Here is a 22,982-nt window from a genome sequence, read left to right as displayed (position 1 = left end):
AGAGTTTTATAATTTAATATGATGTTTATCATAATTTAGGATATATCTGTATGCATTTTAATCAACTTAACTTGCATTTTTTATTCCTAGATATCTTAGAGGGTCTTTTAAAAATACAAATAAATGTTTCCCAATTGATTAATTTAGAAAAAATAATGTTAAATCTTATCTCCACATTCCCTAATAAATTTCAAATGTTAAGTGTGGAGCAAGGAACCATATAAGCTATCAGAAGAAAATAAATAAAATACATAGGTAATATATACATGAATATATATAATCTTTAAAAGTAGAAGTTCTCTCTGAATAAAAAGTCTTGAAAGTGAGAGAGTGGCATGGACATATATACACTACCAAACGTAAAATAGATAGCTAGTGGGAAGCAGCCGCATAGCACAGGGAGGTCAGCTAGGTGGTTTATGTAGTCTACATAACAAGCAAACATAACAAACCTAGGAAAGGCAGAAAATTAAGATAGAAGCAGAGTTAGTGAATTAAAAAGCAGAAAATTTCTAGAATTGAGACATTCCAGAGCTAAGTCTTTGGCAAAAGCAAACATACAGGCAAAATTAGACAGAAGTCTAATGAATGGGATAAAAAGAAAGATAGAAAACAGAAATGTCTAAAACTAGGAATGAGAAAAATAAATATACATGTAAGAAAATGCTGAACTTTGCAAGAAAATATTAATTAAAACTCCATGTTAAAAATTGGAAAATCTCGGGCTTCCCTGGTGGCGCAGTGGTTGAGAGTCTGCCTGCAGATGCATGGGACACGGGTTCGTGCTCCGGTCCGGGAAGATACCACGTGCCGCAGAGCGGCTAGGCCCGTGAGCCATGGCCGCTGAGCCTGCGCGTCCAGAGCCTGTGCTCCGCAACGGGAGAGGCCACAACAGTGAGAGGCCTGCACACCGAAAAAAAAAAATTGGAAAATCTCAAGAAATGAATTTACTTTGGGGATAAGTGTCCAAAGATGATTCAGGATGGAGAGTAATAGATCAATAATTAAGGAAGGAATTAAGTAAACAACACTTCCTTCCAAAAATACCTTTGTGGGAACTTAGGGCAGGAACAATAGAAGAATTCCCCTTTAAGTATTAAAGAAGATAAGAAAGTCTAACATCATGATTACTATCAACACCCAGGAAGTTCCAGCCAATGCAATACAAGGAGAAAAACATACAAGTGATGTAAGTATCAAAAAAGCAATTCTTTGTTTGAAGATGACAGATTGGCCGAAGATAATAAATTGGCAACTGAAGATCTCTTTTGACTGAATATGATTTTAGTAAGGCAGTTGATACAAAACAAATGTGTAAAAACCGGTAGTCATTTTAAAGTGACCTTTGGTGGCACTCAGAATGTTTTGCAGCCATTGCTTATATCTAGTTTTGAAACATTTTCCTCACTATGGGAACTCTCTGTACTATCTTTGTAAGTTTTCTGTAAATCTAAAATGATTCAAAAATAAAAATTAACATTTAAAAAGTGGGTGCAAGAGAAACCGCCCCCAGCAGTGTTCATATGTACAGTTAAGTCTCTCAGAAAGTAGATCACAATCATTCTGCATATTAACAAGAATATAAATTTCTTGGAACAGGGACTGGAAACTTGCAAATACACAATAAATAAGCCCAAATTACTTGAGGACCTCCATGTAGCAAGTATTTGTACTAAATTTTATATGGCTTAGCTCATTTTATCATCATCATTATTGTTTTGACTTAACAAATGAGTATGTGCTTACAGTAACCCAATGATAATTATTAATATGTATAGGTGCTCACTAGGTGATAGAGACAATTAAAAAACTTCCCTTGCATTATCTCCTTTAATTTTCATATTAACCTTATGAAGTGGATACTACTATTTTCCTCATTTTACAAATGTGGAAACTGAGACAGAGAAACATTAAGTAACTTAATATCACGAAGCTGTTTGAATGGACTTATAAGTGCTAACTAGGCAGAAGCCCAGGGAATGTTTCTTGTTTGAATGAGTGAATGAATAAGATTTGATAGATAAAAGAATACAGGAGAATGTGATGGAGAATAGAGGTACTTGGCTCCTGAAAAGCGGCTAAGGTGGCTGGGTAAGAAAACCTGGAGAGATGTTGGGGGCTGAGAGGTCGGTTTCCATTAGGAAGGTGAGAGATGCTCAGAATAATTGGGCTCCAGAAGAGAGAGGAAGGAAGCTGAAAGGAAGAGAGATTGAGAGAGACTCGGGACTTGAATTGTGTACAATATTTTAAGTAAATGGGCTCTTAGCATTTTGTTATCCTCATTTGTGCCACCAAAGTTAATACCCTGAGAGGTCTGTCTGCCTCTATCCCTGTTTCCCACAGCACACACTCTAATGCTATCACTGAGCCTCTAGTTCCTTGGACACTTTCTTTCCTGGGTGATGGATGTTCAACTCAGCTTCCAGGAAGTGCAGGGAGGTGACATCAGGCATCAGTTCTCTGAAAGAGCACAGCTGAACTCCCTCCTCCCTTGGACAGTGGAGCTGTAGTGAGAGGCGTTAAGGGGCATATTTACTGTTTCTACAGCCTCAGAGTTTGAATTCTCACAATGCTCATTAAATTAATTGTTCCATGTTACTCTATTCTCTGAGCAATTTGGTTACCATGAGAGAAGAAGCCAAAATAGGAAAGAACTTCTTTTCTGCTTGCTTTGTACCCATGGGAGCATCTTGGATGTGAGATATGCGTATCCCTTCCTCAGGCCACTTAGTCATGGTGTTCTTTTCTCCATGGGTCTGACCTCCCTTGTCCTTTCCCATGAGCGTTTAATTTGAGATGGAATTTCTTTGTCTATCAAAGGCATGACGGCACATTTTTCAAGACTATGTGAATCTCAAGCATCTTGACTTGGAGTTGTGAAACAGGGATCTGGGTCACACCCAACTACCAACAAAACCAGTCCATTGACTTTGCCACAACTTCTGTTCTTACTATTGAATGTGCAATCTGGAGAAAGTTCTAGGCATGCAATAAGAGAAATACTGTGAGAGGTGGATTGGCTGGCTGAACAGTCAGACTCTGTGGGTATATACGGCTTTTCATGGTCAAAACTTGACTTCAGGGTCAAGTCCATTGGACAGTCCTCAGTATTCTAGTATTCTAGTATCTTTGTCAACTCACAAGGTAGTGACTTTTTTTTTTAACTATATGATACCTCTTATATGTGAAATCTAAAAAATAAAACAAACTAGTGAACATAACAAAAAAGAAACAGACTCATAGACATAGAGGAAAAACCAGTGGCCACTGGTGGGGAGAGGGAAGGGGGAGGGGCAAGGCAGGGGCAGGGGATTAAGAGGTACAAACCACCATGCATAAAATAAATAAGCCACAGGCTTCCCTGGTGGCGCAGTGGTTGAGAGTCCGCCTGCCGATGCAGAGGACACGGGTTTGTGCCCCGGTCCGGGAAGATCCCACATGCTGCGGAGTGGCTGGACCCGTGAACCATGGTCGCTGAGCCTGCGCGTCTGGAGCCTGTGCTCCGCAACGGGAGAGGCCACAACAGTGAGAGGCCCACGTACCACAAAAAAAAAAAAAAAAAAAAAAAGCCACAAGGATATACTGTACAGCACAAGGAATATAGCCAATATTCTATGGTAACAGTAAATGGAGTATAACATTTAAAATTGTGAATCACTGTGTTGTACACCTGAAACTTATATAATATTGTCAATAAACTATACCTCAATAGAAAAAAAGGGGAAAAAAAGAACACCAGTATACAAAGGAGTGACTGTTATAACTCAAATCAAATATTAAAATATTTCCAAAATATAAGAACAGTGGGACACTTAGGGCTTCCCCCCCTTTTATAACATCTTTATTGGAGTATTATTGCTTTACAATGTTGTGTTAGTTTCTGTTCTATAACAAAGTGAGTCAGCTCTATGTATACATATATCCCCATATCCCCTCCCTCTTGCATCTCCCTCCGACCCTCCCTATCCCACCCCTCTAGGTGGTCACAAAGCCCCGAGCTGATCTCCCTGTGTTATGCAGCTGCTTCCCACTACTTATCTATTTTACATTTGGTAGTAAATATATGTCAATGTTACCTCTCTCACTTTGTCCCAGCTTACCCCTCCCACTCCCTGTGTCCTCAAATCCATTTTCCACATCTGTGTCTTTATTCCTGTCCTATCCCAGTTTCTTCAGAACCATTTTTTTTAAGATTCCATATATATGTGTTAGCATATGGTGTTTGTTTTTTTCTTTCTGACTTACTTCACTCTGTATGACAGACTGTATGTCCATCCACCTCACTACAAATAACTCAATTTCATTTATTTTTATGGCTGAGTAATATTCCATTGTATATATGTACCACATCTTCTTTATGCATTCATCTGTTGATGGACACTTAGGTTGCTTCCATGTACTGCCTATTGTAAATAACGCTGCAATGACCATGCAGCACTACTTACATGTCTTTGAAATATGGTCTTCTCAGGGTATATGCCCAGTAGTGGGATTGCTGGGTCATATGGTAGTTCTATTTTTAGTTTTTTAAGGAACCTCCATATTGTTCTCCATAGTGACGGTATCAATTTACATTCCCACCAGCAGTGCAAGAGGGTTCCCTTGTCTCCACACCCTCTCCAGCATTTATTGTTTGTAGATTTTTTTTTTTTTTTGCGGTACGCGGGCCTCTCACTGTCGTGTCCTCTCCTGTTGCAGAGCACAGGCTCCGGTCGCGCAGGCTCAGCGGCCATGGCTCATGGGCCCAGCCGCTCCGCGGCACATGGGATCTTCCAGGACCAGGGCACAAACCTGCGTCCCCTGCACCAGCAGGTGGACTCTCAACCACTGCACCACTAGGGAAGCCCGTTTGTAGATTTTTTGATGATGGGCATTCTGACCGGTGTGAGGTGATACCTCACTGTAGTTTTGATTTGCATTTCTCTAATGATTAGTGACATTGAGCACCCTTTCATGTGCTTCTTGGCCATCTGTATGTCTTCTTTGGAGAAATGTCTATTTAGGTCTTCTGCCCATTTTTGGATTGGGTTGTTTGTTTTTTTGATATTGAGTGGCATGAGCTGCTTCTGTATTTTGGAGATTAATCCTTTGTCAGTTGCTTCTTTTGCAAATATTTTCTCCCATTCTGAGGGTTGTCTTTTGGTCTTGTTTATGGTTTCTTTTGCTGTGCAAAAACTTTTAAGTTTCATTAGGTCCCATTTGTTTATTTTTGTTTTTATTTCCATTTCTCTAGGGGGTGGGTCAAAAGGATCTTGCTGTGATTTATGTCATAGGGTGTTCTGCGTATGTTTTCCTCTAAGAGTTTGATAGTGTCTGGCCTTATATTTAGGTCTTTAATCCATTTTGAGTTTATTTTTGTGTATGGTGTTAGGGAGTGTTCTAATTTCATTCCTTTACATGTAGCTGTCCAGTTTGCCCAGCACCACTTATTGAAGAGGCAGCCTTTTCTCCACTGTATATTCTTGCTTCCTTTATCAAAGATAAGGTGACCATATGTGTGTGAGTTTATCTCTGGGCTTTCTATCCTGTTCCATTGATCTATATTTCTGTTTTTTGTGCCAGTACCATACTGGCTTGATTACTGTAGCTTTGTAGTATAGTCTGAAGTCAGGGAGCCTGATTCCTCCAGCTCTGTTTTTCTTTCTCAGGATTGCTTTGGCTATTGGGAGTCTTTTGTGTTTCCATACAAATTGTGAAATTTTTTGTTCTAGTCCTGTGAAAAATGCCATTGGTAGTTTGATAGGGATTGCATTGAATCTGTAGATTGCTTTGGGTAGTACAGTCATTTTCACAATGTTGATTCTTCCAATCCAGGAACATGGTATATCTCTCCACCTGTTTATATCATCTTTAATTTCTTTCATGAGTGTCATAGTTTTCTGCATACAGGTCTTTTGTCTCCTTAGGTAGGTTTACTCCTAGATATTTTATTCTTTTTGTTGCAAAGGTAAATGGGAGTGTTTTCTTAATTTCACTTTCAGATTTTTCATCATTAGTGTGTAGGAATGCAAGAGATTTCTGTGCATTAATTTTGTATCCTACTACTTTATCAAATTCATTGATTAGCTCTAGTAGTTTTCTGGTAGCATCTTTAGGATTCTCTATGTATAGTATGTCATCTGCAAACAGAGACAGTTTTACTTCTTCTTTCCTCATTTGGATTTCTTTTATTTCTTTTTCTTCTCTGATTGCTGGGGCTAAAACTTCCAAAACTGTGTTGAATAATAGTGGTGAGAGTGGGCACCCTTCTCTTATTCCAGATCTTAGAGGAAATGGTTTTAGGTTTTCACCATTGAGAATGATGTTGGCTGTTGGTTTGTCATATATGGCCTTTATTATGTTGAGGCAAGTTCCCTCTATGCCTATTTTCTGGAGGGTTTTTATCATAAATGGGTATTGAAATTTGTTAAAAGCTTTTTCTGCATCTATTGAGATAATCCTATGGTTGTTCTCCTTCAATTTGTTAATATGGTGTATCGCATTGATTGATTTGTTTATGTTGAAGAATCCTTGCATTCCTGGGATAAACCCCACTTGTTCATGGTGTACGATCCTTTTAATGTGCTGTTGGATTCTGTTTGCTAGTATTTTGTTGAGGATTTTTACATCTATGTTCATCAGTGATATTGGCCTGTAGTTTTATTTTTTTGTAACATCTTTGTCTGGTTTTGGTATCAGGGTGATGATGGCCTCATAGAATGAGTTTGGAAGGGTTCCTCCCTCTGCTATATTTTGGAAGAGTTTGAGAAGGATAGGTGTTAGTGGCTCTCTAAATGTTTGATAGCATTCACCTGTGAAGCCATCTGGTCCTGGACTTTTTTTAGTTGGAAGATTTTTAGCACAGTCTCAATTTCAGTGCTTGTGATTGGCCTGTTTATATTTTCTATTTCTTCCTGTTTTAGTCTCAGAAGGTTGTGCTTTTCTAAGAATTTGTCCATTTCTTCCAGGTTGTCCATTTTATTGGCATATAGTTGCTTGTAGTAATCCCTCATGATCCTTTGTATTTCTGCATTGTCAGTTGTTACTTCTCCTTTTTCATATCCAATTCTATTGATTTGAATCTTCTCCCTTTTTTATTGATGAGTCTGGCTAATATTTTATCAATTTTGTTTGTCTTCTCAAAGAACCAGCTTTTAGTTTTATTAATCTTTGCTATTGTTTTCTTCATTTCTTTTTCATTTATTTTTGATCTGATTTTTATGATTTCTTTCCTTCTGCTAACTTTGGGGTTTTTTTGTTCTTCTTTCTCTAGTTGCTTTAGGTGTAAGTTTAGGTTGTTTACTTGAGATGTTTCTCGTTTCTTGAGGTAGGATTGTATTGCTATAAACTTCCCTCTTAGAACTGCTTTTGCTGCATCCCATAGGTTTTGTGTTGTCGTGTTTTCATTGTCATTTGTCTCTAGGTATTTTTTGATTTCCTCTTTGAATTCTTTCAGTGACCTCTTGGTTATTTAGCAGCATATTGTTTAGCCTCCATGTGTTTGTATTTTTTACAGATTTTTTCCTGTAATTGATATCTAGTCTCATAGCATTGTGGTCAGAAAAGATACTTGATATGATTTCAATTTTCTTAAATTTACCAAGGCTTGATTTGTGACCCAAGATATGATCTGTCCTAGAGAATGTTCCATGACCACTTGAGAAAAAAGTATATTCTGTTGTCTTTGGATGGAATGTCCTATAAATATCAATTAATTCCATCTTGTTTAATGTATCATGTAATGCTTGTGTTTCCTTATTTATTTTCATTTTGGATGATCTGTCCATTGGTGAAAGTGGGGTGTTAAAATCCCCTACTATGATTGTGTTACTGTCAATTTCTCCTTTCATGGCTGTTAGCATTTGCCTTATGTATTGAGATGCTCCTATATTGGGTGCATATATATTTACAATTGTTGTATCTTCTTCTTGGATTGATCCCTTGATTATTATGTAGTGCCCTTTGTCTCTTGTAATAGTCTTTCTCTTTTTTTTGCGGTATGCAGGCCTCTCACCGTTGTGGCCTCTCCCATTGCGGAGCACAGGCTCTGGACGCGCAGGCTCAGCAGCCATGGCTCATGGGCCCAGCTGCTCCGCGGCATGTGGGCTCTTCCTGGACTGGGGCACGAACCCATGTCCCCTGCATCGGCAGGCAGACTCTCAACCACTGTGCCACCAGGGAAGCCCTGTTGAGGCTTCTTTTGTGACTAAGCATGTGACCTATCCTGAAGAACCTTCCATGTACACTTGAAGAGAATGTGTATTCTGCTGGTTTTTGATGTAAAGTCCTGTAGCTATTAATTAAGTCTAACTGATCTATTGTGACATTTAAGACCACTGTAGCCTTATTGATGTTCTGTCTGGATGATCTGTCTGTTGATGTCAGTGGGGGAGTTAAAGTCCCCTACAATTATTATATTATCATCAATTTCTCCCTTTATGTCTCTTAGTATTTGCTTTACATATTTAGGTGCTCCTGTATTGGGTGTTTATATGTTAAGAAGTGTAATATACTCTTCTTGTATTGATCTTATTATCATTACATAATGCCCTTCTTTGTCTTTCATTATAGACTTTGTTTTAAAGTCTATTTTGTCTTATATTAGTATTGCTAACCCTGCTTTCTTGTCATTTCTGTTTCCATGAAATACCAACTTCATTCTGTGAGGTCATCATTACCCTGATACCAAAACCAGACAAAGACATGAAAAAAAAGTAATATTACAGGCCAATATATCTGATGTTTATATATGCAAAATTCCTCAACAAAACACTAGCAAAGTAAATTCAATCATATGCTAAGATCAAATGAGATTTATTCAATATTCCCAAATCAATCAATGCAGTACACCACATTAACAAAAGAAAGGATAAGAATCACATGATTGTCTCAATAGATGTAGGAAAAGTATCTGCCAAATTTAACATCCATTCATGATAAAAAACTCTCAACAAAGTTGCTATAGAGGGAACATATCTCAACATAATAAAGGCCATTTATGACAAACCTATAGATAATATCATACTGAATGGTGAAAAGCTAAAGCTTTTCCTCTAAAATCAGGAACAAGACAAGGATGCCCATTCTCACCATTTCTATTTAATGTTGCAATCAGACCAAAAAAAAAAAAAAAAAAGAAAGAAAAGGCATCAAATTGGAAGGAAAGAAGTATAACTGTCACTAGTTATAGATTACATGATACTTTATATAGAAAACCCTAAAGTCTGCATCAAAACATTACTAGAAGTAATAAATGAATTCAGTACAGTTGCAGGAGACAAGATTAATATACATAAATCTATTGCTTTTCTATACACTAATAATGAACTATCAGAAAAAGGAAGCAAGGAAACAATCCCATTCACAAAAAGAATGAAATACCAAAGAATAAACTGAACCAAGGAGGTGAAAGATCTATACTCTGAAAACTATAAAATACTGCTGAAGGAAACTGGAGATAATACAAAGAAATGGAAAGATATCCCTTGTTCATGAACCGAAAGAATTAATATTGTTAAAACATCCATACTCCTCAAAGCAATCTAAGAATTTAGTGCAATCCCTATCAAAATACCCATAACATTTTCCACAGAACTATAACAAATAATCCTCAAATTTATACGGAATCACAATAGACCCCAAATAGCCAAAGCAATCTTGAGAAAAATGAACAAAGTTAGAGGTATCATGCTCCCTGACTTTATACTATACCATAAAGCTATAGTAGTCAAAAGAGTACTGGCACAAAAAGAGACACATAGATTAATGGAACAGAATAGAAAGCTCAGAAATTAACCCATGCACCTATGGTCAATTAATCTACGACAAAGGAGGCAAAAATATACAATGGGGGAAAAGAGAGTCTCTTCAATATGTGGTGTTGGGAAAACTGGACAGCTACATGTAAAAGAATAAAATTAGAACATTTTTTCAAACTGTATTAAAAAAAAAAAACCTCAAAATGGATTAAAGACCTGAAAATGTAAGACCAGAAACCATAAAACTCCTAGAAGAAAACATAGGCAGTACACTCTATGACATAAGTCTTAGCAATATTTTGGGGGATCTGTCTTCTCAGGCAAGGGAAACAAAAGCAAAAATAAACAAATGGGACCAAATTAAACTTTAAAACTTTTGTACAGTGAAGGAAACCATAGACAAAACAAAAAGACAACCTTCTGAATGTGAGATAATATTTGCAAATGATATGTCCAATAAGGGGTTAATATCCAAAATATACAAAAAGCTCATACAATTCTGTATCAAAGAAACAAACAACCCAATCAAAAAATGGGCAGGGGGGCTTCCCTGGTGGCGCAGTGGTTGAGAAGCTGCCTGCCAATGCAGGAACATGGGTTCGGGCCCTGGTCTGGGAAGATCCCACATGCCGTGGAGCAACTAAGTCCGTGTGCCACAACTACTGAGCCTGCGCATCTGGAGCCTGTGCTCCGCAACAAGAGAGGCCGTGACAGTGAGAGGCCCGCGCACTGCGATGAAGAGTGGCCCCCACTCGCCGCAACTAGAGGAAGCCCTCGCACAGCAACGAAGACCCAACACAGCCAAAAATAAAAAAAGTTAATTGGAGCAAAAAAAAAAAAAAGGGCAGGACTTCCCTGGTGGCGCAGTGGTTGAGAGTCCACCTGCCGATGCAGGGGACACGGGTTTGTGCCCCGGTCCGGGAGGATACCACATGCCACGGAGCAGCTGGGCCCGTGAGCCATGGCCGCTGAGCCTGCGCGTCCGGAGCCTGTGCTCCGCAACGGGAGAGGCCACAACAGTGAGAGGCCTGCGTACCGCAAAAAAAAAAAAAAAAAAAGTCTACAAATAATAAATGCTGGAGAGGGTGTGGAGGAAAAGGAATCCTCCTACAATGTTGGTGGAAATGTAAATTTGTACAGCCACTATGGAGAACGGTATGGAGGTTCCTTTAAAAAGCTAAAAATAGAGCTACCTTATGATCCAGCAATCCCACTCCTGGGCATATATCTGGAGAAACTATAATTCGAAAAGACACATGCACCCCAACGTTCATTGTAGCACTATTTATAATAGCCCGGACAAGGAAGCAACCTAAATGTCCATCGACAGATGAATGGATAAAGAAGATATGGTAGGTTGCTTCCTTGCAGCCGCAAGCTTTGGAGGCTGGGAGCGGTGGAACTCGGGTGGGCTGAGATCTGTGCTGGGAAGGGCACCGGACTTGTATCGGAGCAGCACTTAGGAGACACGGTGCAGTCGAACAGAGCCATCATGGGGACGACAGCCCCAGGGCCCATTCACTTGCTGGAGCTCTGTGACCAGAAGCTCATGGAGCTTGTCTACAACGTGGACAATAAGGACATAGTGTGGCTGGAGGAGATCGAGGAGGAGGCTGAGCGCACGTTCACCAGAGAATTCAGCTAAGAGCCCGAGCTGATGCCCAAAACACCTTCTCAGAAGAACCGACGGAAAAAGAGACGGATTTCTTATGTTCAGGATGAAAAGAGAGACCCCATCTGGAGAAGGTTGTCCCACAGAAAGACGCGGAGCAGCCGTCAGAGCTCCCGGCACCTCCGTAACAAGGACAAGCTGGCCACAGTGGTGGGGAAGAACGGCTCCGTCCTGCGGCGGGTGACCCGTGCTGCGGCCGCAGCTGCAGCGACCTCCGCGGCAGCCGCCCCTTCGCCCACCCCTGAGTCTCCCACAGTGCTGACCAAGAAGCCCAAGGAGAGCCTGGCCCAGTGCCAGTTGGTACCCATGGTGGAGACTGGCATCAGCAAGCGCCGGAGCGCTGAGCAGCACCTCAGCCAGCTCCAGTCTGCCCAGGCTCCGTCCCCCACCCCGTCTCCGGCCACGGCTTCGGCCTCCCAGATCACCTTGACCTCGGAGGACTCAACACCCCAGAAGACAGAGGCCGGGAGACTGGAGTCTGTCCCCGTGAGCTCCCTGATAACTACACCCCAGGACCCCAAGGGCCGAGGGGGCGGGGCAGAAAGGTTCGCCTCCAAGCGCAGAATTGCCACGACTTCCCCAGGCCCTCAGGACTTGCCCAGCTCTCCGGCCTCCCCGTGGCGGGAGCGGGTGCTGGCTCCCATCCTGCCGGATAACTTCTCCACGCCCACGGGGCCGCGGGTCGGTGCGGCGCAGCCTGATTGCCCCGTCCTCCCCGGGTCCCCAGGTCTCGCTGGCTCAGAATTACTCCCTGGTTTCCAAAGAGAAGAGCACCGTCCGAAGATCAAGCAGAAGGATTGCCAGGAAGGCCACCAAAAAGCCGGTCGCCTCCGCCCGCATCATCTGCCACAGTTACCTGGAGAGGCTCCTGCATGTCGAGGTGCCCCAGAAAGCAAGCCCCAAGGCGGAGGAGCCCAGCAAGGAAGCTGAGCCGGAGGAGACGGCCGAGCCGGAGGTCCCCAAGAGCAATGGCAGTGCCTTGCGGCTCCGCAGTGCCACCAAGATCGCCATTAGCATGCCCGGCTCTCAGTCTGCAGCCGGTGGCCGGGGAACGCCCTCTGAAGGGCGACAGGAGGCCGAGACTGACCAAGCAGATGGCCCCAAGGAGCCGCCTCCGAGTGTCAGGAGGAAGCGCAGCTACAAGCAGGCAGTGAGTGAGCTGGACGAGGAGCAACAGCTGGAGGATGAGGAGCTGCAGCCCCCCAGCAGCAAGACCCCTTCCCCGCCCTGTCCCGCCAGCAAGGTGGTGCGGCCCCTCCGGCCCCTCCTGTAGACCATGCAGAGGAACGAGCTGCTCACGACCCCAACCTCGACCCCCAACAGCAGCATCATGAAATCCTTCATTAAAGCGCAACGCTCCCCTGCACGTGGACCCCAAGGAGGAGCGGCAGAGCCTGGAGAACCTGCGGCGTTAGGAGGAGGCCGAGCAGCTCCGCGGGCGGAAGGTGGAGGAGGACAAGCGGCGGCGGCTGGAGAGGTGAAGCTGAAGCGTGAGGAGCGGCTCCCTAAGGCGCTGCAGGCCCCGGGAACGGGTGGAGCAGATGAAGCAGGAGAAGAAGGAGCAGATCGAGCGGAAGTTTGCTCAAATCAACGAGAAGGCGGAGAAGGCCAAGGAGGAGCGTCTGGCCGAGGAGAAGGCCAAGAAGATGGAGGAGGAGGAGGCGCGGAGGCTCAGGTGGCTACAGCAGGAGGAGGAGGGGAGGCGCCCCCAGGAGCTGCTGCAGAAGAGGAAGGAGGAGGAGAGGGAGCGGCGGCGCGGGCGGGAGCGGCTCCAGGCCCAGAGGGAGCTGCAGGAGAGGGTGGAGGCTCTGCGGCTCCAGAAGGAGCGGCTGCAGAGGGAGTTGGAGGAGAAGAAGAAAAAGGAAGAACAGCAGCGCCTGGCTGAGCAGCGGCTGCAGCAGGAGCAGGAGAAAAGCCAAGGAGGCCGCGGTGGCCAGCAAAAGCCTGAACGTGACCGTGGACGTGCAGTCTCCAGCTTGGACCTCGCATCAAATGACTCCACAGGGCACCCCTCCGCCCCCCACCAAGATCAGCCCAGATAACTACGGGATGGATCTGAACAGCGATGACTCCCCCGATGACGAGGCCCATCCCCGGAAGCCCATCCCCAACTGGGCCAGAGGCACCCAGCTTAGCCATCATCCAGCAGTACTACCACCCCCGGAACCTCCTGCAGCTCTTCGGAACCATTCGCCCACTGGACTTGGAGGACATCTTCAAGAAGAGCAAGCCCCGCTACCATAAGCGCACCAGCTCTGCCGTGTGGAACTCGCCGCCCCTGCAGGGCACCAGGGTCCCTGGCAGCCTGGCCTACAGCCTGAAGAAGCACTGAGCCAGGCCCTCGGGCCTGCTCGGCAGTCTCAGCCTTCATCTGTGTCTATATGTCTGTGTCTCTGGTGCCATCCTGCCTGGTATCCTGTCGCTGAGGGTTCGGTCAAGTGTATATAAACGTCCTCTGTGTGCTACAGGGGGAAGGCGGCTCGGGCCTGTTGGGAGGCTGAGCTTGTTGGGTGTTCGGGGAAGACCCAGGCCCAGCCTTGCCAGGTCTGCTGACAGCACTCTGTAAATAGATTGTTAGAGTTCAGCTGAATTTTAGCCTCTAGTGTTTGAGAGCTAGAGTAATAAAGTCTGTTCCTTCAAGCCTGCTGTGAGTATCATGAAGACTGGGCTTCTCTGCAGAAAGCCCTGGACCCTGGCCCCCGTCTCGGGCTGCTGGATGGGCTAGAGGAATAGGAACTGCTTATTCTCCTGGGGTGTGCGTCAAGGTCACCTGAGTCCCACCCCCAGAGATGCTGATGGAGTGGGTGATTCTGATGCCAGCCCTGGACAACCCTGAGAAACACTTCAGTTACTTTTATGTTGGGGCAGGTGACAATACTTCCTGTTTTTCTGGGGAGCGCCCTGCCTGTAAAGGGGGCCTCATTCAGTGGTAAGACCTGGAGTTGAGGTCAGGAGAATTGGGCTCTTGACACAGCTCTGCCACTTAGGAGAGGCCCTGAGCCCCTCCACGCCTCAGGCTCCACCCGCCCTTGCTGCACGGATGGTGAAAGGACTTAAGAACGTGGACGTGCTGCTGAAGCAGGAGATCTGGGTTAGGAAGGGAACATCTCTTGAAACTCCCTCAGGACTAGTACGTGCAAGTAGTTTCTCCAACAAATCCAGGCAGCTGCTAATTTAATGCTTAGCGTTCATGGAAGCTGGCCCTGCCCCATCACTGCCAACCATGTTCTAAACGTGCCACAGCTTCATCATCTCCTACTCCAGCCCCTGGAATGGGGGTTGGTGAATTTGGGCCTATGGGCCAAATCAAGTCGCAGTCCATTTTTGTAAAGTTTCATTGGAACCCACCCAGTAGAAATGAATTCCTGTTGTCTCCAGCTACTCTGCTGAGGGCAGAGTTAAGTAGTTACAACAGAGGCCTTATGGTTTGCAAAGCTGAGAATATTTACTATGAACCTTTATAGAAAATGTTTGCTGACCCTGCTTTAGGACAAAATCAAGGCTGAATATAAGAGAGCTTTTGGGCTTCCCTGGTGGCGCAGTGGTTAAGAATCCGCCTGCCTACCAATGCAGGGTATACGGGTTCGAGCCCTGGTCCGGGAAGATCCCACATGCCGCGGAGCAACTAAGCCCACGCGCCACTACTGAGCCTGCGCTCTAGAGCCCGCGAGCCACAACTACTGAGCCCACGTGCCACAACTACTGAAGCCCGTGTGCCTAGAGCCCGTGCTCCGCAACAAGAGAAACCACTGCAATGAGAAGCCCGCGCACCGCAACGAAGAGTAGCCCCTGCTTGCCACAACTAGAGAAAGCCCGCACACAGCAACGAAGACCCAACACAGCCAAAAATAAATAAATAAAATAAATAAATTTATAAAAAAAAATAAGAGAGCTTTTTAAAATGAGTAAAGAGTGAATGCACACAACCGGCTGAAATCTAGAAGATTCCACCAGCAAAGAAAATCATTTTACAGTTCATTCAAATATGGTGCGAATTTAAATTTGTTCCATATGTTCTCTGATGAGAAACTGTTGTGTTGAGTCAACTGGTGAGTGTGTCTTTGCCTGAAACCACAATGTCAATGTCAAAATATTACCTCTTATAAAAACATATTTATATAGTGTGTATTTTTATAGTGTGTTTGAGAAAAAAATTGTTATTCAGCAAAAAGGTATTTACAGGTTGTGCTGTATCTTCACTAGTACTTGATATTGTCAGTGCTTCTTATTTTAGCCATTCCAATAGACACGTAGTGAATTCTCATCGTGGTTTTAATTTGCATTTCCTTAATAGCTGGTGATGGTGAACACCTGCTCATGTGCTTACTTGCCATCTGTGTATCTCCTTTGGCAAAGTGTTTGTTCTTTTTCTTTTTTCATTCCTTTTTTATTGGGCCATGATTCCCTCTTTCTTCATGTGCCTTGTGATTTTTTTTTTTTTTTTTGCCATGTCACATGGCATGTGAGATTTTAGTTCCCCAACCAGGGGACCAGGTATCAAACCTGTGCCCCCTGCAGTGGAAGCACGGAGTCTTAACCAGTGGACCACCAGGGAAGTCCCTCATTTGTTCATTTTTAAATTGAGTCGTTAGTTTTCTTACTGTTGTGTTTAGAAGCTCTATGTATTATGGATACAAATCTGTTGTCAGATACGTACTTTGCAGTATTTTCTCCTAGTCTGCAACTTGTCTTTTCATTCACTTAACCCTATTTTTCACAGAGCAAACATTTTAATTTTGATGAAATCCAATTTATCAACTTTTTTTCCTTTTATGGATTGTACTTTTTTTGGCTTCATGTCTAAGAAATCTTTGTCTAGCCCCAGTTCTCAAAGATTTTCTCCTATATTTTCTTCTAAATATTTTATAGATTTATATGTTACATTTAGGCTTATGATCTGTTTTGAGTTAATTTTTTTTTTAAATGTGAGGTTTATGTTTTTTGTTTTGGGGAGCATATAGATGGATGTCCAGTTGTTCTAGAGCCATTTGTTTAAAAGACTATTCTTTTTCACTGAATTTCTTTTGTATCTTTGTCAAGAGTCAGCCATATTTGTATGGGTCTATTTCCAGACTTTGTATTCTCTTTCATTGATCTATGGGTCTCTCCTTTTTACCAATACCACATGGCCAAGATTACTGTAGCTTGTATAAGTCTTAAAAATCTGGTAGTGAGGCTTCCCTGGTGGCGCAGTGGTTGAGGGTCCGCCTGCCGATGCAGGGGACATGGGTTTGTGCCCCGGTCCGGGAGGATCCCACGTGCCACGGCACGGCTGGGCCCGTGAGCCATGGCCGCCGAGCCTGCACGTCCAGAGCCTGTGCTCTGCAGCGGGAGAGGCCACAACAGTGAGACGCCCGCGTACCGCCAAAAAAAAAAAAAATCTGGTAGTGTGATTTCTCCAACTTTATTCTTTTCAAAATTATTTTGGCTTTTCTATCAATTTTGCCTTTCTGTATAAATTTTAGAATCTGCTTATCTATACAAAAACACTGTTGGGATTTTGATTGAAATTACATTAAATCTATATAAGTTTGGGGAGAATTCGCATGTTTATGATAGTGAGTCTACTAATCCATGAACATGATATATCTCTTAATTTATTTACATCTTTGGTTTCTTTTATCAGCATTCTGTAGTTTCAGCATGCAGATCCTATATAAGTTTTGTTAGATTTATAGCTAAGTATTTATTTTCTTGGAGCTGTTATAAATGGTATTGTCCTTCTAAAAAAAAAAAAAACAGAGGGCTTCCCTGGTGGCGCAGTGGTTGGGAGTCTGCCTGCCAATGCAGGGAACACGGGTTCGAGCCCTGGTCTGGGAGGATCCCACATGCCGGGAGCGGCTGGCCCCATGAGCCACAATTACTGAGCCTGCGCGTCTGGAGCCTGTGCTCCGCAACGAGAGAGGCCGCGATAGTGAGAGACCCGTGCACCGCAATGAGGAGTGGCCCCCATTTGCCGCAACTAGAGAAAGCCCTCGCACAGAAACGAAGACCCAACACAGCCATAAATAAATAAATAATTTTAAAAAAGAAAAGAAAAGATATGGTATATATATATACAATGGAATATTACTCAGCCATAAAAAGAATGAAATAATGCCATTTGCAGCAACATGGATGGACCTAGAGATTATCATACTAAGTGAAGTTGTGATATTGTTTATATGTGGAATCAAATAAATGAACTTTTGTACAAAACATAAATAGACTCACAGACACAGAAAACAAAGTTATGGCTACCAAAGGGGAAAGGCAGAGAAGAATAAATTCGGAGGTTGGTATTAACACATATACACTACTATATGTAAAATAGATAACCAACAAGGACCTACTGTATAGCACAAGGAACTATACTCAATATTTTGTAATAACCTATAAGGGAAAAGAATCTGAAAAATAATATATATGTATATAGATATATGTGTGTATATAACTGAATCACTTTGCTGTACACCTGAAACTAACACGACATTGTAAATCAACTATACTTCACATTTTTTTAATTAAAAAAAGGAATCTGGGGCTTCCCTGGTGGCTCAGTGGTTGAGAGTCCGCCTGCTGATGCAGGGGACACGGGTTTGTGCCCCGGTCCGGGAAGATCCCACATGCCGCGGAGCAGCTGGGCCTGTGAGCCATGGCTGCTGAGCCTGCGCATCCGGAGCCTGTGCTCCGTGACGGGAGAGGCCACAACAGTGAGAGGCCCGCGTACCGCAAAAAAAAAAAAAAAAAAGAAAAAGAAAAGAAAAAAGGAATTTGAGAGATCAAAGTGAAAAAAAAGTGGGCAGAATACCTGAATAGACATTTTTCCAAAGAAGACATACAGATGGCCAACAGGCATACGAAAAGATGCTCAACATACTAACCATCAGGAAATAGCAAATCAAAAGCACAATGAGATATCACTTAATACCTGTCAGAGCAGCTATCATCAAAAGACCAAAAATAGCAAGCGTTGGCAGGATGTGGAGAAAAGAGAACCCTAATACACTGTTGGAGGTTATGTAAATTAACACAGCCACTACGGAAAACAGTGTAGAGGTTCCTCAAGAAACTAAAAATCCAGCTATTCCATCATGGGTATATATCTGAAGAAAACAAAAGGCATAATTCAAAAGGATACATGCACTCCATTGTTCATAGCAGCATTATTTACAATTGCCAAGATTTGGAAGCAACCTAAGTGTCCATCAATGGTTGAGTGAATAAAGAAGATGTGATATATATATATATATATATATATAGTTATCTATCTATCTATCTATATACACACACACATATAATTATATATCTAGTTATACATATAATTATATACCTTGTTATAGACATAGGTATAGATAGATATAAAATGGAATATTACTCAGCCATAAAAAGAATGACATTTTGCCAGTTGTAACAACATGGATGGATCTGGAGAGTTTTATGCTGAGTGAAGTAAGTCAGAGAAAGACAAATAGTACATGTTTTCACATATCTGTGGAATCTAAAAACAAACAAATGAATGTAATAAAACAGAAACAGACTCACAAATACAGAGAATAAACTAGTGGTTACCAGTAGGAAAAGGGGTAGAGGGAGAGGCAATATGGGGTAGGGGATTAAGAGGTACAAAATACAAGGTATAAAATAAATAAGATACAATATAATATGTTGCACGGAGACTATAGCCAATATTTTATAACAACTTCAAATGGAGTATAATCTACATAAATATCAAATAACTATATTGTACACCTAAAACTAGCATAATACTGTAAATCGACTATACTTCAATTAAAAAAAAAAGTATTCACTGTCTATGTGACTTTGCCGAACATCGGAGTAGACCAGGAAGGAAGGTGTTTTGAAAAACAAGAATGGGGGTCGGAGACCTGTCTAGGTGGAGCTTGTCTATTTCCACACGTTTGTAGCTCAAAGAACTCTGTGTGGCCTGGGGCAGGGCAGTTGTCTGGTACCCACTGAAAACTGGGTCTGACATTGTGAGCAGTGGCAGAGGTCAGGTATTTAAGAAGGCTTCCCACCTGCTAGTGGAGGTAAGATGAGAGCAGGTCCAGGTCAGCTTAAATGGAGAGCACTGAGAGAGATGCATCTCCTCTAGATGTCACGTCATGGATCGCCATGTGCCAAACAAGCAGAGGGTTTGAGACTGTTTCACGTTCCATAGTATGAGGCTCTGGAGCCCCTTGAGAAGGAGCTGTGTGACATAAGGCAAAGTGAGGCAGCAAGACAAGACTGTTGGCCAAAAAAGCTGAGAGTGACCCGGTCCCATCTCTTCATTGCATGTCAGCCCACTCTACATTGATGCTTCCAGTGTTTGGAATGTTCAAAAGCTCATTCCCTCCTTCACTTCTCTCCCCACACTCTTACCACAAAGCCAGAACTATTTTCCTTGAATTTTTCCTGATAGAAGGGGTATGACAATCAACCTTGAAAATGTTTAATTACTTTATTCATTCACTGTATCTTTAAAATCACTTCAGTTCCTGTCTAGCGTGGAATGGAGGCAGACAACAAGGTAAGTCAGTGTGAGCTCACTGCGATGGCTATTTGGAACTCCTGAAGCAACAGGCAGAATGCTACTTCCAGGGAAAGTGTGACTTCCTGTGGGGAGGGAGGGAGGGAAGAATAGGAAAGGAGAGAAGGAGAATATTCTTTTTATAAATCTTATAGAGGCCTTGTTGTATAAATGTGAATACGTGAATTTGCTCATTTTCAGTAAGGCAGAAGTTGATAGAAAAAAAGAACAAACATGAAGTGAATTTACACCAGAGGCCCTAGAAAGTGGGAAGTATAAAGAAGACAAGATGTGGTTGGAGAAAAGGGGATAGGGAAGATGAATCAAAGGAAGGGAAAAAAAAGAATCTAGGAAAAAACAGTCAGTTCAGTTTGGGGAGAGAGGTGTTGGAACCACATGTGTGTGCCGTGTAACCGGATGTAGAACTGCCTGGGTGTGGATTGGGGCTGGATGTCCATCTCTTTTGTACAATAAAAGGGAGAAACAGAACAAGGAATGGTAGGTCAGACTAGCTGTTTCAGGTGAGGCCTCGCCCAAGACTTTGGTGAAATCCCCAGGTAGGTGGCCATGGGGCTCAGGTCTGCAGTTTCAGAAACTCAGGTTTCTTGATTTATTCATAAATCTGAGGAATCAATGCAACCAAAATCCCCAGGAGACTATGTAAATGAAAATTCCACTCCCTGACAATTCACACTACTGTCAGCAGAGGGCGCCCCTGCCCAATGAAGACCAAATGCAAATTAAAAACTTGCTTCAAGGCAGTTAATCTGGACAGTAGGGTTATGGATGAACTTTGTTTTCTTTTTATTTTTCTACATCTTACAAGAGTTATACAATGCAAATATACACTACTTATGAGATCAGCAAAATTATGTGAAAATAAGATTTATTCTGCAATTTTCTGTCAAATGGTATAGAAAGTTATATATATTTGCCATATTACAAAATATTAATTGTCATATCATCTCAATGGAAGTGATATGAGTCTTCTTGGTACTAGTCTTTCAACTTCTCTATGGGCTTGAAAATTTTCATAATAAAAACTTGGGGAATATTTTGAATATAAATTTGAAACAAAAAAAAACCTTGGGGAGGAAATAAAAGATATTCACATCTATTAATTCAAGGACCACTTCTACCTAAAAAATAGAGCCAGTCTCCTAGATAGCAATATCCTCACCCTTAGGAATTGATGAGTAAATGTTTAAAAATTCTTATTCTCAAAATATTTGTTTAAACACTCCCTTTTGGTTACATAAAATCTTACATTTCAGTGACAGAACATAGTACCTAAGGCCACCAGGTATCACTGTCCCTTAACAAACTACCCCAAAACTTGGCATCATAAAACAACTGTTTTATTTTGCTCCCTATTTGTGGGTCATAAATTCAGGAAGTGTTTGGCTGGGCAGTTGTCACTTGGGGTGTCCCATGCAGTTTCAGGTAGATGTCAGCAGGGCAGCAGACGTCCAAGGACCCCCACCCACCCACCCCGCCCCGGGCTGGATATGCAATGTGGCTGACTCACAGGTCTGTAGCCTCTCCAGCAATGCAGTCTCAGGGTCATTGGACTTCTTACAAGGCAGCTCCACACAGCTCAAGGCTCAGAATTTGTGCAGTCCAGCAAACGAGGCAGAACCCAGCTCCCCTTTTATGACCTGGGGCCTCACTCCTGCCCACTGCATGGTTTCGTGTAGGCCAAAGTGGCTAGTACCACCATGGTAAGAGAAGTTTTAGCTGAACATGTGGCTGCCTCTCCATTTCCCTGTCTCCCCCGCAACTGGGGGGACTAGACCAAGTTCTGGTGACTGGGAGATGAGGGAAGGAGATATGCACAAATTCTAGGTTTCATTCTAAAAAGAAAGGCTTGCCCTCCCCTTCTCTTTCCTTCCTATCTGACTGGAGCCAGGGCACCATCTTTGACTGGGTGCTGGGAACCATGTGTTGAAGATGGTAGGACAAAGAAACGGAAGACTGAGTTCTTGGTGGGTGTGAATCTGCTATAGCAGCCTCAAAATACCACCCACCTGGACTTCTGAGTCAATGAGAAATAAAACATCTTATTTAGGCCCCCATCGTGTTGCATTTCTGTGTTTTGGCTACCAGACTCGATACCCTATAAGGTAAAAGTCTGCTGCTTTTAATACAAGTGCATCTCCTGGAAGGGACACACAGATCCCTGTGAAACAGAGCAGGACCCCGTGGGGCCTTTCTGGGGACAGATCTCCACCACCCCCACTCTTGTTGTGAAAAAGCTTTAGTCTTCTAGGCCTTCCCTGAGTTCCAAAGAGCAAATTTAATCAGAGAAGTGAGAAAATGCAGAAGCACTGGAAAGCAGTCAAGCAAGATTCTGTGCCTCAAGACAGGAGATGTGGTGTCTGTCCCCATACCAGCAAGGGCCCTGACCTCTGCTCGTAGGTGGAGGGTGTGTGGGAGAACAGACAGAGATTCAAGGCCCCGACTGGGCTGTAGGCAAACCCCTGATCTCTAAGGAAATCCTTTCAGGTAGCCTGAAGTCCCAAGTGTTTGTTAAAGATATTTAAGGAAGAGGGTAAATGATTAAAATTATGGTGAAGGTGAATATTTGACATGGTTATATGTAAATGTTTAACTTACATAAAGCTAAATAAATATTTATGTAAATTTATGGCTTTTATAGATGATTTACCTATTTATCTACATATAGGAGAAAGATGCCTGATAGGAGTAAACAGAGACGGGACTGGGGGTGGGGAATGTACGTGTGAATGTTTTATTATCTGCTTTCTGATTTCTGAAATGAATGTATTTCGCTTTTGTAACAAGAAAAAAGGAAATGATAACTTTCACTTTAAAAGGTTGTTGTATCGACAATCTAAACTCAGCACACGCGCCCCCAAGCTCCCCTTCCCCCCACCCCACCTCCACCAGTCCCAATCCCCATCCTCAAGTCCGCCGTCAGCCCTACACCTGGCCCCCTACCACGCCCCCAGGTGCGACCCCCAGCCCTGGTCCGGTTTTGAACAAACCCCAGGGGATCAACCCAAGGCTCAGGGGGACCCTGGCCAGAGACTCTATCCAA

The 22,982-nt window shown here is 43.0% G+C and overlaps 1 pseudogene; it reads left to right on the top strand.

Annotated features, from left to right (window-relative positions):
- Positions 1-11,179: 11,179 nt before the first annotated feature.
- Positions 11,180-13,741, top strand: LOC132485569 (inner centromere protein-like; annotated as a pseudogene).
- The last annotated feature ends 9,241 nt before the right edge of the window (positions 13,742-22,982 follow it).

The sequence above is a fragment of the Mesoplodon densirostris genome, chromosome 3 (assembly GCF_025265405.1).
Source record: "Mesoplodon densirostris isolate mMesDen1 chromosome 3, mMesDen1 primary haplotype, whole genome shotgun sequence".
In the NCBI taxonomy this organism is placed as follows: Eukaryota; Metazoa; Chordata; class Mammalia; order Artiodactyla; family Ziphiidae; genus Mesoplodon; species Mesoplodon densirostris.
This window is presented reverse-complemented; position numbering and strand designations above follow the sequence as displayed.